Source organism: Salvelinus sp. IW2-2015, linkage group LG11 (assembly GCF_002910315.2).
Source record: "Salvelinus sp. IW2-2015 linkage group LG11, ASM291031v2, whole genome shotgun sequence".
NCBI classification, from domain to species: domain Eukaryota; kingdom Metazoa; phylum Chordata; class Actinopteri; order Salmoniformes; family Salmonidae; genus Salvelinus; species Salvelinus sp. IW2-2015.
In genome coordinates, this window is record NC_036851.1 from 46,919,779 (window position 1) to 46,937,435 (window position 17,657).

Sequence of the window (17,657 nt, forward strand, 5' to 3'; positions counted from 1 at the left end):
CGAATTACCTACTGTTTGTGTGGAAGTATGTGTGTAGGATACCTACTGTTTGTGTGTAGATGTTGTGTAGGATACCTATGTTTGTTGGAGTATGTGTGTAGGATACCTACTGTTTGTGTGAAGTATGTGGTAGGATACCTACTGTGTGTGTGGCAGTATGTGTGTAGGATACCTACTGTTTGTGTAGAGTATGTGCTGTAGGATACCTACTGTTATGTGTGTCAGGTATTGTGTGTAGGATACCTACTGTTTGATGTGTGAAGTATGTGTGTAGGATACCTACTGTTTGTGTGGAGTATTGTGCGTAGGATATACCTACTGTTTGTGTGAAGTATGTGTGTAGGATACCTACTGTTTGTGTTGAGTATGTGTTGAATCGATTTTGATAACACCAACGACAGACAGGACAGACAGACCCAGACAGGACAGACAGAACCAAACAGACAGACAAGACAGACAGGCAGACAGACAGGACAGACAGACAGACATGAACAGATCTTACGAATTTTAAAGAAAACAGTGACATGAAAATGAGGATTACAATCTGCAATGCTATTTTCCCAGAATTTACAGCTGTTTGCACAATGCCGCCACTACCATTTCATATATCCAATGTCTTCCGAGAAGTATTGCACACCCTTGAATATTTCCCAATTTTGTGTATCTTACAGACTGGAATTTTGAAACTCTTTTTTATAAATCAATTAATCAAATCAAAATGTTCAACAATTTGTCAAAGGATAATTCTATATCAGAACAATGTTGCGGAAAAATGTTATTTGGAAAAAAAAAAGACGAGTTGTTTTTGTACAGTTCGGAAAGTGTTCTATTTTTCCAAGTTGCCCCCAGCTAGAGGCTGGCAGGTTGCTGGTGCGAAGGCGCTCCAACTTATTTGTCAGGAATCCATTTGTCAATTGTCGCCACCAGCTGCTGACGACATCGCAGACAGGTAGTTCTGGGGAAAACAGCGCAGGAACATTCTCTGAGAAGTCACAACCATCCAATCTTGACAACTGTAATAAATGATGCATTGCGTTATGTACAAGCCCTATGCTATGTAGATGCCCCACCATTCAGTGGGTCTGATGTATCTCTACTCTGTTGAACGTCACGTATCTACTGTGGTACTCACTCTGACACACTACTGTACTCACTCTGTACTTACACTTACTTGTACTTCACTCTGTTTACGAACACTAGCTGTACTCACTCTGACCACACACACCCACCGCGACACGCTACTGGTAATCACTGCTGTTTACTACACTACTGTAATCACTCTGTTTACTTGACACTACGAACATCTCGATCTTGACGACTACTGTACTTCACTCTGTTATACACTAGCTGTACTTTCACTAGCTGTTTACTGAGCGACGTACTGTACTCCACTGCTGTTTTTACGTACAGCTACTGTAGATCACGTCTTTAATACACGTGCTGGTAAATCACTCAGGGTTTTAGCTGACGGTACTACCGTAAGCAGTAGTTTAGAGTTACACTAGCGTGCTTACATCACAGCTGTTAGATGCTTACACTACTTGTACGTCACTTCCTTGGTTACTACACTACTGGTACTCACGTCTGTTAACTACACTAGCGTGTACTCAGCTCTGGTTTACTGATCGCTACTGTATCTCACCACTGTTTTACTTACACTACTGTAATCACTTCTGTTATACCGTAGCGTGTAGCTCACGTCTGTTTGACGTACACTGACTGTGAATCACTCTGGTAACTACATCTACTGTAGCTCACTCTGTTTACTACACACTGTAATGCACGTCGGTAACTACGAACTACGTGGTACTCACTCTGTTTTTCTACACTTACTGTTAATCACTCTGTTTACTACACTACTGTACTCACTCTGTTTATGCTACACCTACTGTAATCACTCTGCTTTACTACACTACCTCGTACTCACTGCTGATTTAACTAAACAACTGACTGTATCACTCTGTTTGACGTACACTACTGTAATCACTCTGTTTTACTTACACTTACTGTAACTCACTCTGGCTTTAATAACACTACCTGTTACTCACTCATGTTTTACTACACACTGTAATCACTCTGATTTACTACACTACTAGCTACTCACTACTGTTACTTGACGACTTACTGTACTCACTCTTTTACTACACTAACTGTAATCACTCTGTTAACTACACTACTGTTAATCAACTCTGTTTACTACGCAGGTCCAAGGTGGCTTACGCAGTTCAGACGTCTTGTTTCTGTTCCGTATTGTTTGCTGTCCTGCGTATATTATATTTACACCTCTCTTCACTTATCTTTTTATTTATTTTATTATCCAATGTAACTCAACGTACAATATAAGCTTTTCCTGCAAAAGCTTTGCCTTGCCAACCCGCTTCACCAATTACTAAAAAGTAATACTTTACTCAAACTTGGAAAATCCATCGTGCGAAGCCAGCCAGCGGGCTAATTCAGAAAGCTAGCCTGAAAGCTAACCAGTAAGCTACTACCTGATAGAGCTAGCCAGAAGCTTAATCGAGCTGCCGCCGAAAATGAGCCGGCTTTGCTGAGCTTATGCGTTTGGTTTTCGAGCTGCCCTCGAATGTGTTGCGTCATTAGCTATTTCCTCCTAGCTCGATATGCTACCCGGCACATATATAGATGGCAACGCGAACCTCGGAACACCGCGACGCATTCCGGTGACTATGTCTCTTCTCTCTACCAGTTTCCCCGGATTCCAGCCCCGCGAGGCTCTGCGTCACTTGCAAAACTTCCCACTTACGCAGGCTACGCTAAGCTGCAAACCGCTATCACAGTAAACTGTGCAACGATTGGCCTTACGATCGGACCCCGGAGCAAAACTCAAACTCATCACTGGAAGCTAGCCAGAATGGAGGAGTAGCCAATCACCATTCCGGCGACCCGTTTCTTTTGTATGCCTGCTGCCAGAATACAGGAACGACCCCACCGCGGCCTCACGTCCTGCGGACTGACACGAACGCTTTATAGCTGCCCGAGGGAATATTATCCAACTTGGGCACGCCTCCGTCCCGCACTGTTACTTCTGAACGACTCAACACTGAGGCCCAGCCTAATACCCGTTAGCTAGATATCTATCGAGACTTGACCTATACTACCTGAATAAGGTCACTAGTCATCGCGAAACACAGACTGAGAGTTATTATTCTATTTCTATTTATCTTTATTTTATCTTTTTTGTCCTTGGTCACTAATATCCTATTCTGCCCCCAATTTGGATTTGATCCGCCTCTTTCTCATACGGGAACCCCACTACACGGAGAACCCCGACTAACCTTACCGACGGGAAACGCACGGCGGACTATCTACAAAACAGACTCCATCCTATGCTGCTAGCGCGACAAGCCACATACCCGGCCAGCTGCTCTGATCGCCACGACCCCAAACAACCGTCTACTCCACTGGACTCTTATCTGATCACACGATTAAAGGCATGCCTGCTCCTTAATGTCAACATCGTGCCTGTGTCCATTGCTGGTTCTGCTTTAATGTTTATTGGCCTTATTTTCACTGTTTAGAGATATATAGACCCTGTTCACTATACCGAATTATCCCAACCTCTCCATCTTCCACCACCCACATGGATGCTGCATGACATCACCTGGTTTCAATGATGTTCTTATTAGACAGGATATCTTAGCTCACTCGAATCACTCAATACCTAGCGCCCTTTCTACCTCCACTCGATGATACATTGCACCCAATCCTTACGCATCACCTTGTGACTGTTACATATATTATTCCTGATACATATATATATATACAGAGACACACACACAAGAAAGCCCTTCCTCTTTACTTCTGTCCCAACAGGTCAATGCGTGCTCTATGAGGGTCATATTTCCATTAGCTCACGATGGCGCGACGCGTATTTATCTTCAACTGTGGGCTTCACTAAGCTTATTAGTGCCAGGATACCTCGGCTAACACAAATTACAATAACCTACTTGCGACATACACATACGTGTTCCTACTTGTGTGTGATGTGTAGCTGTCTCAGAAGTAAAATCGTCACTTCTGCTCTCGACTCTCCTACACTCCTAGCATGATAAAGGTCTCGTCCTCGTTGAAGTATGTGTGTAGGATACCTACTGTTTGTGTGGCAGTATGTGTGTAGGATACCTACTGTTGGTGTAACAGGGATGTAAACAAATTTGAGCGAAATAATATTTTTTGTGCTTTATGGAACATTTCTGGGATCTTGTATTTCAGCTCATGAAACATGGGACCAACGCTTTACATGTTGCATTTATATTTTTGTTTTAGTGTATTCTGAAAGTATTCAGACCCCTAGACATTTCCACAGTTTGTTACGTTACAGCCTAATTCTAAAATTGGAAAAAAATTATATCTGATCAATCTACACACAATACCCAATAATGACAAAGCACGCATTCAAGGGTTTTTCTTTATTTTTTACTATTTTCTATATTGTAGAATAATAGTGAAGACATCACAACTATGAAAAAAGACATATGGAATCATGTAGTTATCAAAAAAAAGTGTTCAACAAATCAAAATATATTTTAGATTCTTCAAAGTAGCCACCCTTTGCCTTGATGACAGCTTTGCACGCTCTTGGCGTTCTCTCAACCATCTTCACCTGGAATGCTTTTCCAACAGTCTTGAAGGAGTTCCCATATGCTGAGCACTTGTTGGCTGCTTTTCCTTCACTCTGCGGTCCGACTCATCCCAAACCATCTCAATTTGGTTGAAGTCAGGGGATTGTGGAGGCCAAGTCATCTGATGCAGTACTCCRTCACTCTCCTTCTTGGTATAATAGCCCTTACGTGACACTYGGCATTYAGGCCAAAGAGTTCAGTCTTGGTTTCACTGGAMCAGAGAATCTTGTTTCTCATGGTCTGATAGTCTTTAGGTGCCTTTTGGCAAACTCCAAGCTGGCTGTCATGTGCTTTTTACTGAGGAGTRGCTTCCGTCTGGCCACTCTACCATAAAGGCCTGATTGGTGRAGTGCTGCAGAGATGGTTGTCCTCCTGGAAGGTTCTCCCATCTCCACAGAGGAACTCTAGAGCTCTGTCAGAGTGACCATTGGGTTATTGGTCACCTCCCTGACCAAGGSCATTCTCCCCCTATTGCTCAGTCWGGCCAGGCGGCCAGCTCTAGGAAGTMTTGGTGGTTCCAAACTTCTTCCATTTAAGAATGATGGAGGACACTGTGTTCTTTGGGACCTTCAATGCTGCGGGAATGTTTTGGTCCACTTCCCCAGATCTGTGACGTGACACAATCCTGTCTCGAAAGGAATATATCACATCAAATATAGGCTACTTAAAGTTCATGAGAGAACAACACATACTGCTTGCTACACTTGTCTCATTTTTTTTACATAATTATTGTGCTTTTGGTCATTATAAATCAACTGTATAAAGCTGTATGTTTTTTATTTCAACACACCTGCTCCTAACCTGTACCTCGTTGTTATTTTGTGTTAATATTTTCCTAACTAAAGGAGAATATTTTCTTTTTAACTCTTATTTTTCTAAAACTACATTGTTGGTTAGGTCTTGTAAGTAAGCATTTAACAGTAAGTGTCTACACCTGTTGTATTCAATGTGACAAATAACATTGTGATTTGAACTAAATATGGGAGTAATGTCAGTTTCAGAACGTTTTTCTTTGAGTTAAATTAGATGTTTCAAACTTCGGCTGTGTGTGTTTGTTTATCTCCACTCATGTTACTTGATTCATGTCCTTGTGGTCCTGTAGCTCTCAGTGGTAAAGTGATAGGTGCTTGTTAAACCAGGGGTAGTGGGTTTGATTCTGGGACCATCATATAAAGTGTTTGACACACATGACTGCAAATCGCTTTTGGGATAAAAGTCTCTGCTAAGATGGCAGAATAATATCCACTGATTATACCAAACATTGGAACACTATCCTAATATGGAGTTTGCACCGTCCACGTTTAGTCCCCTCAGAACAGCCTCAATTTGTCTGGGCATGGACTCTACAAGGTGTCGAAAGCATTCCACAGGGATGCTGGCCCATGTTGACTCCAATGCTTCCCACAATTGTGTCAAGTTGGCTGGATGTTCATTGGGTTCAGTGGAGGCTCCTCAGAGGAGGAAGGGGAGGACCATCCTCCTCAGTGATTTTCAGAAAATCAAAATGGTAAAATATTTAAAAAGTTATCGATTTTTAGATGTAATTATATTTAGTATACTTTTATCACCAAATAATAATTGATTAAAACATACTACTTTGCATCCTCCTCTGGTTACATTGACTTCAATACAAAACCTAGGAGGCTCGTGGTTCTCAAGCCCTTCCATAGATTTACACAGTAATTATGACAACTTCCAGAGGACGTCCTCCAACCTATCAGAGCTCTTGCAGCATGAACTGACATGTTGTCCACCCAATGAAAGGATCAGAGAATGAATCTAGTACTGAAAGCATAAGTTACAGCTAGCTAGCACTACAGTGCATCAAATGTGGTGAGTAGTTGACTCAAAGAGAAAGACAATAGTTGAACAGTTTTGAACAAAACRAAGGAGAAGCGAGAGAAAGAAAGACTTCGTCATTTATTTTCCACTTTCAGTTTCACTTACTTAGCTAGCAAATGCAGCGAGCAAGTTTAGCCTACTCAAACACTTGGCTCAAACAAAGGGATGCTATGTTAGCTAGCTGGCTATGACTATCCAACACAACACTGGAACTCTTCCAAGTCAAGGTAAGCTTTTGGTTTTACTAATTTATTGCCACTGGGCCCCGCCAATGTAAGTGCTAAACTGCTTACTGACTGTACACTGTAATGTTACTGCATGATTGTAGTAGGGTTACTAACGCGTTAGTTCTATTAGCTATGTTGACTATGACATTACTTTAGCTAATATGGTGACAAGGATGTAGGCTGTGTGTAGCAGTTATGGTATGGTTTGACTTGGAAAGGTTTTTTCGCCTGGTCACATACAGCTGATGTGTTGTGCAGTGAAGTCCAGAAGCAAAGGGAGAAGGTGATAAAGATGTGAGAGGAAATACAACGTGGCAGTTGTGAAAGTGAACTGTGTTTACGCGTCATCAGGGGTGAATCATTCAGCCGATTCTGTTGACAAATGTTTCTTAAATGGAACAAAACTGGGATAAACATACCTGAATTTGTCCAATAGAATCTCTATTTCAGCTAGATGCAGGCGAGAGTGTACAAGGCAGTATTGAATGTGTCACTGTCTGTCCATGTTTCACTGTCTGTCACCTCAAATGTTTCTCTTGACCTGTGTGCACCTACGTTGTAAACTTTCATTCATAGGCTAGGTTGCTACCTCATGATAGGTATAGGGGAAATGTTAGTATCATGTAGTAGCCTAAACCTATTGCTGTTACATTGAACAGGGTGAGTGAAATATGAATGACAGTCATCCAATGTGCTGTAATAGAATTAAGGCCATGCTCATGAAAAAACCAATCGTCCTGCCTCATCTTAAACGGCACTGACCACCACTGTTTGGGTGGTGGACCATTCTTGGTACACATGGGAAATTGTTGAGCTGAAAAACCCAGCAGCGTTGCAGTTCTTGACACAAACCGGCGCCTGGCACCTACTACAATACCCATTCAAAGACACTTAAATATTTTGTCTTCCCCATTTACCTTCTGAATGACACACATGCACAATCCATGTCTCATGTCTCAAGGCCTAAAATTCCTTATTTAACCTGTTTCCCACCTTCATCTACACGGATTGAAGTGGATTTAACTAGTGACATCAGTAAGGGATCATAGCTTTAGCCTGGATTCACCTGGTCAGTCTAAGTCATTGAAGGACCAGGTGTTTTGTATACTCAGTGTTTAGCACTACAGATATTCAAGTGCTATTTGCATGTGATGCATTTGCTCTGTTGTTTACAGGATGATTTGTATCTTATAGAGCGTGGCTTTAAGGGAATAGTATGGTCACATCTAGATAAAAACGAATGTGAAAAATGAACAAAGAAAATGTGTATTAACAACACTACCTATTCATATAAGTATTTATTAACCATCTACATATTACGTTTCTACGTCTGTGTACAGGAAAGTATTATTTGTAAGACGTAAGAGAAAAAAGAAAAATATATCAGCTTATGTTAAATTATTATTGACGTTCTTTCCAATACAAAAAAGTGTAGTAACTATTGTTACCAAACTGCGTTCCCACTCCAGCCAGCAGATGGCGAAGTGCGTCTTTCAGGTGTTGCTTCCTGCGTGACGTATAATGGACTGGACGGTCGCTTCTTCAGGAACAACAACGCGGATACTCTTTCAACCACCTCGGTAGCTTGCTAGCCAACATAAAACTGAAAGGTTTACGTTTTAGACCATGTTTGTGTACATTAGCTAATCCCAGTGTTTTTAAACAAATTTCGGTTTGACGTATCAACATGCTTAACTTTAACCTAATTTGCTTGTTCAATTTGCAAACTTGTTAAAGATTGATACTGAGCCTAGCCATAGGCTAGTCGCTAATGCTACCTAGCTAGCTAACATCCCTGACAATGAGCACACCCAAACTACTCCTCCCTTGCTAATGAAGAGGGGGTTCTGCTGTATGGAGAAACAATCTTTCAGAATGAAAAGGGAGGAAGAGGAGGCTGTTATAGTGAAAGAAGAGAAAAACCTTTTTAGAGAGGAAGAGATGCTATCTCAATAAGGTGAGGAGGAAGAAGTTTTGGGAGTGAAGAGGAGGAGACAGAAGATCTCGATTAACACCAGTGAAGTACTTTCTTAAAAGCAGGGCACAAACTATGCAGTTGTTGAACGTGGGCAATCTACCTGAAGTTTCTATATTTTAATATGTGTGTTCAGTACTGTATAAATGTTAACGGTTCGATCTGCCATTGGTTACAGTTTTTTGTTGGACTCTTTCTCAATTAGATGTATGAATTTCTCCATGTGCTCTATATTAAGTTCCCCTCAATCTTAAGTAACAGGCTTTTAAATTCAATATTGGTGCATATTTTCTACTCTAAAATATCAAAGGGAGGCAAAGTTCACCCATTTTGTGGAACGACCCTTTACATTTGCACCACAAAGACATTTTAGAATCATGATGAAAGTGGCCATTTTAGACATATTCATGCCCCTTGTTAAACTCTAAGAATTGCAATAGTGGTCATAAAGTTTACCATCTGTTTGATGTCCTCGTTCACACAGGCAGAGAGACATGACCTTATCGGCGATCCTCTGGGAGCCTTCAACCAACCATCCTTGATGCTGACGAGTCAGAGACAGAGTCTCTCCCAGATCAAAACACCAGTTGGTACAGGTTGGTCTGTCTAGCAGTACAGCTTGCCTATCGGGGTCTGGCTGGGCTTTCTGTAAAACACTTTTGTTACAACAGTGGACATCAGCATCCATAGATTGATATGTGTCTGTGTCCCCCTTTGTGGCTTACCAAGGACAAACCACTAGCCCTTCCTCCCTTCCGGAAGTCCCCGTGTCGTGCTCTCCGGTAGCACCTTACTGCTGGATGAAGAGTTGTCTGTGAATGCTGGTGGACTGCAGGAAAAACAACTGGCTGTAGTGGAACTGTGAGAGAGGAGGAGAGAAAAAGATCAGATTTGACTCATCAAAGTAAGTGCTGTTAGTTCAGTTTGAACAAATAAATAGATCTGCCCACTGGTATCTGTTACCAGGAAACCAGCAGAGGTCTGTAGTCGACAGGATGATGATAGACTGGTATCTGTTACCAGGACAACCAAGCGAGTTCTGTTCAGTTGGACAGGACGATAGGACTGGTTATATGTTACCCCCCCCCCCCAGGGACAAACCAGCAGATTCTGTTAGTTGACATGAATGACTAGATTGGTATCTGTTACCAGGACAACCAGGAAGTTCTGTATAGTTGACATGAAGAATAGACTGTATTCTGTTACCAGGACAACCAAGCAGAGCATCTGTTAGTTGACAGGAAGATGACTAGGGTATCTGTTAGCCAGGACACCACACGAGTTCTGTTAGTGACATGAAGATAGACCTGTATCTGTTACCAGACAACCAGCAGAGTTCTTGTTAGTTGACATGAAGATAGACTGGTATCTTTACCGAGGACACCAGCAGAGTTCTGTTTAGTTGACAGGAAGATAGACTTGGTATCTGTTACCAGGACAACCAGCAGAGTTCTGTTAAGTTGACAGGGAAGATAGACTGGTGGATATGGAGTTATGAATATTCATAACACTGAAAGGATCTCATGCCATGGAAAGGAGAGAAACCAATAGACCATATATAAAACCTTTATGAAAGTTCGTTCTTGCGAGACGAAAGTTTCAATGATCCGTTAAGGGTGCTGTATTTACCAAAAAACTTTATCTTAAACATTTATGGATGTTACATTGCCTGTCCCAGTCAACTCCCCCTATTACTTACAAAGACTGCTAGAACAAGGGCAAACTAAACTCCAGCACTGTAATTAATAATAATTAATACTGGAGGAAAGTGTGATCAGCGTGCCCACTCAAGAGAAAGCTTTGAATGTAACCAGTGCCTGCAACCTGATCAGGTTATCAATCAACCTACCAGGGTAGTTACAGAACAGTACAGAAATGAAATCATTCAACATATTGTTGATCAATATATTTACTAATGCTGCAGAAATTTGTTGAAAGCAGTATCCAGATTCTTTGATGTAGATGCAGTCACAATATAGTAAGCCATATCTAGGAAAACCAAGTCCAAAGGCTGGACCTATGTGCTATTTAGATACATACAAATGTTCTATAGGATCTCCTATGTTTGATGTTTGTTGGGTTATTTTTTTTCACAGTAGCAATAACTCACGGACACTAGAGAAGCTTTTAACCAAGTTTAATTATTCCCAAAAGCGTTTGTGTTGACAGCTGTTAATTCAGACAACCAACATTTTGGTTCCATCCAGATATAAGTCGGCAAAAATGTATTTAGTCAGACACCAATTGTGCAGTTCTCCCACTTAAAAAGATGAGAGAGGTCTGTAATTTTTCATCATAGGTACACTTCAACTATGACAGACAAAATGAGAAAAAAAATCCAGAAAATCACATTGTAGGATTTTTAATGAATTTATTTGCAGAAATATGTGGAAAATAAAGTATTTGGTAATAAACAAAAGTTTATCTCAATAACTTTGTTATTGACCCTTTTTGGCAATGACAGAGGTTGAAACGTGTTTCTGTAAGTTCCCTCCGTCACAAGGTTCATTGGTGGCTCTAAATACTTTTTGCCCACGTTATATTCACGTAAGACATATCCTCCTCCTCTCCCAATCCATTACATCTTATTGGTTCCACAGGAAGAGAGTAAAGAGGGGTAACAGGTACCAAACCTTGTCTCCCTGATTAGAGATTCTGTCCTGACCTTCAACCCCTCCTTCATCTATCCACACGACTGTCAATCTGTCTCCCCTGTTTCACACTTTGCTTTCCTCGTCCACCACACATAATTTTACTGGAACGGACGACACGTCTACCACCCTAGAAATGTGTTCAGGTGTAGAAGAGGAGTAGGATTGGTTAACACTGCTCTACACTGTCCTCAAGGGATAATGTGTTACGGTGTAAGAGAGGAGTAGGATTGGTAACACTGCTCTACACTGCTACCTAATAATGTGTTACTGTGTGCGAGAGGAGTAGGGATTGGTTAACACTGCTCTACACTCTCCTAGATAATGTTTACTGGTGTTAGAAGGCAGTAGATTGGTTAAACCCCCCCCCCCACTGCTTCTACACTCTCCTAGATAATGTGTTACTGTGTGTAAGAGGACAGTAGATTTGGTTAACACACTGCTCTTACACTTCTCCTAGATAATGTGTTACTGGTGTAAGAGGAGTAGGATTGGTTAACACTGCTCTACCACTCTCCTAGATAATGTGTTACTGTGGTGTAGAGAGCCAGTAGATGGTTAACACTGCTCACCACTATCCTAGATGAATGTGGTTACTTGCGTTGGTAGTGGAGGATCAGGATTGTGTTAGACACGTGCTCTACCGATCTCTAGATATGTTTACTGGTGTGAGATGAGTGGAGGATTCCAGTTGGTAACACTGCTCTTCACACTCTCTAGATAATGATGTTACTAGTTCGGTGTGAGAGGATAGGATTGGTTAACACTGCTTACCACTATCCATGATAATGTGTTACTGTTGGTGTAGTGGAGGACCCAGACTTGGTTAAACACGGTCTTCTCTACACTTATCCTAAATATGTTTTACTAGTGTAGAGAGGAGATAGGATTTGGGTTAAACACTGCTACTCACACGTATCCTAGTAATGTGTATGACTGTATGAGTGGAGTGAGACAGGATTGCGTAACACTGCTCTACCACATTCTTAGATCATGTGTATACTTGGTGGTATGAGAGGACCTAGCGATTGGTTAACACTGCTCTACACTCTCCGTAGGATAATGTGTTCTGGATTGTAGAGAGGAGTAGGATTGAAAGTTAACAACTGCTCTACACTATCCTAGATAAGTGGTTACTGGTGTAGAGAGGGTAGGAGGATGCACGAGTCTCAGGTTGGAACGACCTGAATTTATTTCAGCACCAACCAGATCAACAGCGGAACAGAAACCCAAACGTTGTTGTGCTCAAATTAATCTTCATTTTAAAACAAAACAAAAAGGCAACAGGGTGAACTATCATAAAGTACTACAGGGAAATAGTAGGAAGGATTCCTCTCAGGAAAACAAGTAATACAAATTCAAAAACAAAATCGACGGTATAACAATGAGGCTGGACAGTCTAAGAGCAAGGACAGTCGGGTTTAGAGTGGGTTCACAGTGAGCGAGAACGGTGATGAGTAAGTTGCCAGTGTTGACAGTAGGTAAGCGGGCGTTGAGTGGGAAGCGTTTTTTGGGGAGCAAAACCAGTGGTTCGGCGGGTGTTAAGATGACGAGACGCGGGGGTTGATGACTGAAGGGACGTTGACAGCAGTAGGTTGGCAGCGAGCTAGAAAGGCGGGGTTGATGATGAAAGGGCGTTTGACAGCAGTAGGTTCGCAGCAGCTGTGAAGGCCGGGGGTTGCAGAAGTGAAGGGCGTTTGACAGCATTAGGTTCGGCAGCAGCTAGAAGGCCGGGGTTGAGAGTGCAGGGCGTTGACAGCAGTCGTTCTGCAGCAGCATAAGGGCCGGGGGTGATGAGTGAAGAGCGCGTTGACTAGCAGGTAGGTTCGGCCGAGCAGCTAGAAGGGCCGGCACGGCTGAACGCCTGCAGGCTGGACAGGAGGGGAGGCCCAAAGCGAAAGTCTGGTGTGACATAATGAGAGAAAATCAAATAGAAATATCTTAATATTATTTCTCAAAATTCCCGTTCATTCGTCTCGTTTATTTTCCAAGGTTTCTTGATATGTCTCTGTTTCTTCAGTTAGTTTCGCTCTCAAAAATCACATTGTTAATTAGAAAAAACAAACAAAAGGCAGACCACTTTTTTCGCTGAGGAAAAATCTAAGACAGTTTCATTTTTAGGTGTAGCATATTCCTTGTAATTCAAGTCGCACCACAAGCGCCTTGCTTGGTTAGTGGTGTCTCTGTAGCACACATGTGATTGCAGGAGTTTGCTGAACAAATCACAACTGGATTGATGCACAAGAAGCGATGGATATCATTCTGCCAGGTAGGCATAGACTTACTTTGTAGTTGACATTTAATTGAAAAAGGTTTGTGGGAAAAAACTTGGACTTAATGTAATGTAAATGTAAAAACTTTCCATCAACCAGAAGATCGTTGTCATTGCATTCATCGCTAACAGCTACACATAGTGGTAGGACAAATGACTTCAGACAGGGGCATTCTGGCCTGTTTCCTCTTCAGAAAGTGAAGGATAATACCAAATCACTGAGTGAATTTAAAAACGATTGCAGGCAGTGGGTTAAAAATAACTATGACAAAAATGAATACAAATATACCCACCACCAAAAGGGCACTTTTTAGAACAGGAAGGGCAATAGGAGGCATTGTGCTCTACACAGGTAGAGTCCCTATCTGTCCATAGTTTGCCCTTTTGCAAAGCTGGGCCACTGCTTTATGTGCTAACACTCACCTAAGATATCCCCATATGCCACTGGTGAGAAGTTTTTCATAGTGTTTTGGGAAATTAATGTGAGGTGTTGTTAGCGATGCAGCCTGGTTCAATTTGACCGAGGCATGGCTATTCCAAGCTATGTCGCTCCTTCAATTCTGTGCACTATAATGGCAGCGTCAGCCGCTGGAAGAACTTTTGGCCTCTAGAAGGTAAACAAACATAACATCTGGTGTTTTTAAATTACTTTGTTTGACATGTGCTTTATTTTTGTTCCAATCTGTGTTACCACTCAGCAGCAAGTGCAATTGGTTTTTCAGGTAATGCTTGCTTGCGTGAGCGTAATAATTTAATGGAGGGGCGGCAGGCTTCTTCAACAGCGACAAAGGCCTTCTGATTTCAACAACGCTTGCGGGGTGTTTGCTTAGCGAACATAAACAGGAGCAATTTAAGCTCTTTGACCACTAATCCTGTAGTTATATTATATTATTATGGTGGTTTAGAACACAATTCTGTTTACGTATCTAATAGTTCATTTTAAACGTAATTTCGCTTCTTAAAGTTAGTGAATGTGTTAACTCATACTGCACTAGGCTAATCGCCCAGAGCATGAGCTCACTAAACTAGACGGAAAAATAAGTTCTGGTAAAGGAGAGGAAGAAGCTTCAGAATGAAAAAGGAGGAAGTGCACGTAACATGAAGGAGGAGAATGGAGTGAAAAGAAGAGGAGAACCTTTGGAGTAAAGAGGAGAAGAGGAGGCTATCCAATAAAGAGAGGCGAAGAACGTTTTGGAAGTGAAAAGGAGAGGAGGAGAGTCAGAATTATCCGATACCACAGTGAGTACTGGTCTTTAAAAAACACGGGCACACAACAGCAGTTGTTGAAACTGTGGGGTTTTTAAAGGGGGATTCTACTGAAAGTTCTACACTGAATATGTTGTTCTGTACTGTATACAAGTTGTTAGTTTCAATTTGCCAATTGGTACATCTTTTTGTTAGGACCAGGACGTGTCTATATTAAGCGCACTTCCTTGTATAACAGAGATTTTACAATCCAATTCCTCTGGTGCATTAATTCTACATAAAAATATCAAAGGAATGCAAAGCACCCATTTCGTGGTACAAACCTTTTACATTTGCATCACCAAAACCGTATTTAAAAAAAAAAGCATATAATGGAAAGTGCCAATTTAGGCCCTTTTTAGACATATCAATGTCTTCTGGTAAGACCCTTGATTGCAATAGAAGATCATTAAGTTGGACTGTCTGTTTGATTTGTCATTCACACAGGAAGAGAGATGTGACTTCATGGATTCTCTGGGGAGGCCTGCAACAACATCCTGATAGCTGAAGCCAAGAGAGAGAGTCTCTCCAGATCAGAACACCCAGGATGCGACAGCTTGGTCTGGTCTAGCATTACGCTAGGCTCTATCGGGCTGGTTTCTGTTAAAGCACTTTATTGACAACAGTGACATCCAGCATCCATAATGAATATGGAGTCTGTGTCCCTCTGTTATGGTTACCAGGACAACGCCTAGCCCTTCCTCCCTTCCCGGAGCTCCCCGTTGTCGTGGCCCTCCCGGTTAGCGCCTTACTGCTGGTATGAAGAGGTGTCTGTTGCTTGGCTGGTGGACTGCAGGAAAACCAACAGGCTGAGTGAACTGTGAGGGCAGAGAGAGAAGAAAGGACAATCTTGACACATCACAAGTAATGCTGTAATAGGTTTGGACAAAATACAATAGACTGCCCACTGGTCTGTTACCAGGACAACCAGCAGAGTTCTGTTAGTTGACAGGGAGATAGGACTGGTGATCTGTTACCAGGATAACAGCAGAGTTCTGTTTATTGACATGGAAGATAGATGTATCAGTACCAGGACAACCAGGCAGAGTTCTGTTAGTTGACATGAAGATAGATGGTATCTGTACCAGGACAACCAGCAGAGTTCTGGTTACGTTGGACATGAGAATAGACTGGTATCTCGTTACCAGGACAACCAGCAGAGATTCTGTTAGTTGAGCAGGAAGATAGACTGGTGGTAATGGATGTTATGAATATCATAACACTGAAAAAGATTCTGCCAATGAAAAAGGAGAGAAACCAATAGACCATATAAAACCTTGAATGAAAGTTAGTTTTGGAGAGGAAAGTTTCAATGATCATCTGTTGTAAGGTTTACAAAAACTTCCTTAAAGATTTGGATGTTAATGGCCTGGTCCCAGTCAATCCCCTATCTTTACAAGACTGCTAGAACAGCAAAGTAAACTCAAGACACTGTTAATTAATTAACTATATCTGGTAGGAGCGTGATCAGGCTGCCCACTCAAGAGAAGCTCAAACTTGCTAACCAGTGCCGGCAACCTTGATTCAAGGTTATCAATCAAACCTTACCAGCGGTAGTTACCAAACAGTACAGAAATGAAATCATCAAATATTTGATCATATCTTACTAATGCTGCAGAAAATTTGTTGAAAGCAGTATCCAGATTCTTTGGATGTAGTGATACAATATAGTAGCCATGTCTAGGAACACCACAGTTCCAAAAGGCTGGGCCTAATTCTATATAAGAGGTCATACAATGTTCTGTAGTGTCCGTATGGGTGGTGTGAGTGTTTGGTAGGGTGTTCATTAATTTTCAGTGGAGTAAATGAACTCGGACGGACATCTACAGAGAAGCTTTAACCGATGTTTTAATTATTCCCAAAGTCTGTACATCTGGTGATTCAACAACCCAACATTCTGTTCCATCCAGATATACCGTGGCAAAAATTATTTAGGTCAGCACCAATTTGTGCAGAAGTTCTCGCCACTTAAAAGATGAGAGTAGCGTCTGTTTAGATTTTCGTCATAGGATACACTTCAACTATGTACAGACAAAATTAGAAAAAAAATCCAGGAAAATCAACTTGTAGGGATGTTTAGAGATTTATTGCAAGATATGTTGTGGAAGAAAAGGTATGTGGGTCATAACAAATTTTTATCGCAATACTTGTTAGATACCGCTGTTTGTGGCATGACAGTAGTGCAATTGTCAAACTGTATGTAGATTCTTTCACAAGGTCAGTTCGTGTGCTGAGCTGAGTACTTTTTTGCCCCACGTGCTGATATGGCTCACGAAGACATTCCTCCTTCTCTCCAATCCTCTACATCTTATGGTTCACACAGGAGAGAGAAGGTAGCGGGTAACAGGATACCACACCTTTGGCTCCCTGATTGAGAATCTGTCCTGACCTCAAACCCCCTCCTGTTTGCACTAATCCACAGATGTCCATCTGTTTCCCGCTGGTTCACACTTGCTCTCCTCTCGATCACCAACACATTTCCGAAGCCATCTGTCTTTCTGTCAGAGATACCATTTAACTTCTGAGGAATAGGACACCGAGTCCTTTCACTCCTATTCACTTGCTGTTAATGTCTCCATGTTCGAGAAGGTTTAGCGCGATTCCACAAGTTGGAAACTATTCTTTGGGGTCCGGTGTGGTAATGACGAGCACAGACGCTGTCCCTTGGACACGTTTATGAAAATTGCTTATCCCATTACTATAATCTGTGCAGGCCGCATTAAGAGTAAGGATGACTGTTAAAAAAACGTTAAATCCACGTGGGATTGATGAGGAATTTAAAAAATGGATATATCTCTCTCT

General features: G+C 41.7%; 1 protein-coding gene across 3 annotated transcripts in view; it reads left to right on the forward strand.

Moving 5' to 3' along the window:
• The window catches only part of LOC111970758 (sodium/potassium/calcium exchanger 1-like), a 197,565-nt gene that overhangs the window by 28,058 nt on the left and 151,850 nt on the right, over positions 1 to 17,657 (forward strand). The window contains exon 1 of one of the 3 annotated variants that reach the window (XR_011480641.1): positions 8,718 to 8,729. The exons of 1 other annotated variant lie outside the window; for it this stretch is intronic. The gene's annotated coding sequence lies outside the window, so the exon portion shown is untranslated. Of the gene's footprint in view, positions 1 to 8,717; positions 8,730 to 9,570; positions 9,592 to 17,657 lie in introns of those variants that run through there. One more of the 3 variants, XR_011480642.1, reaches the window with a different exon arrangement.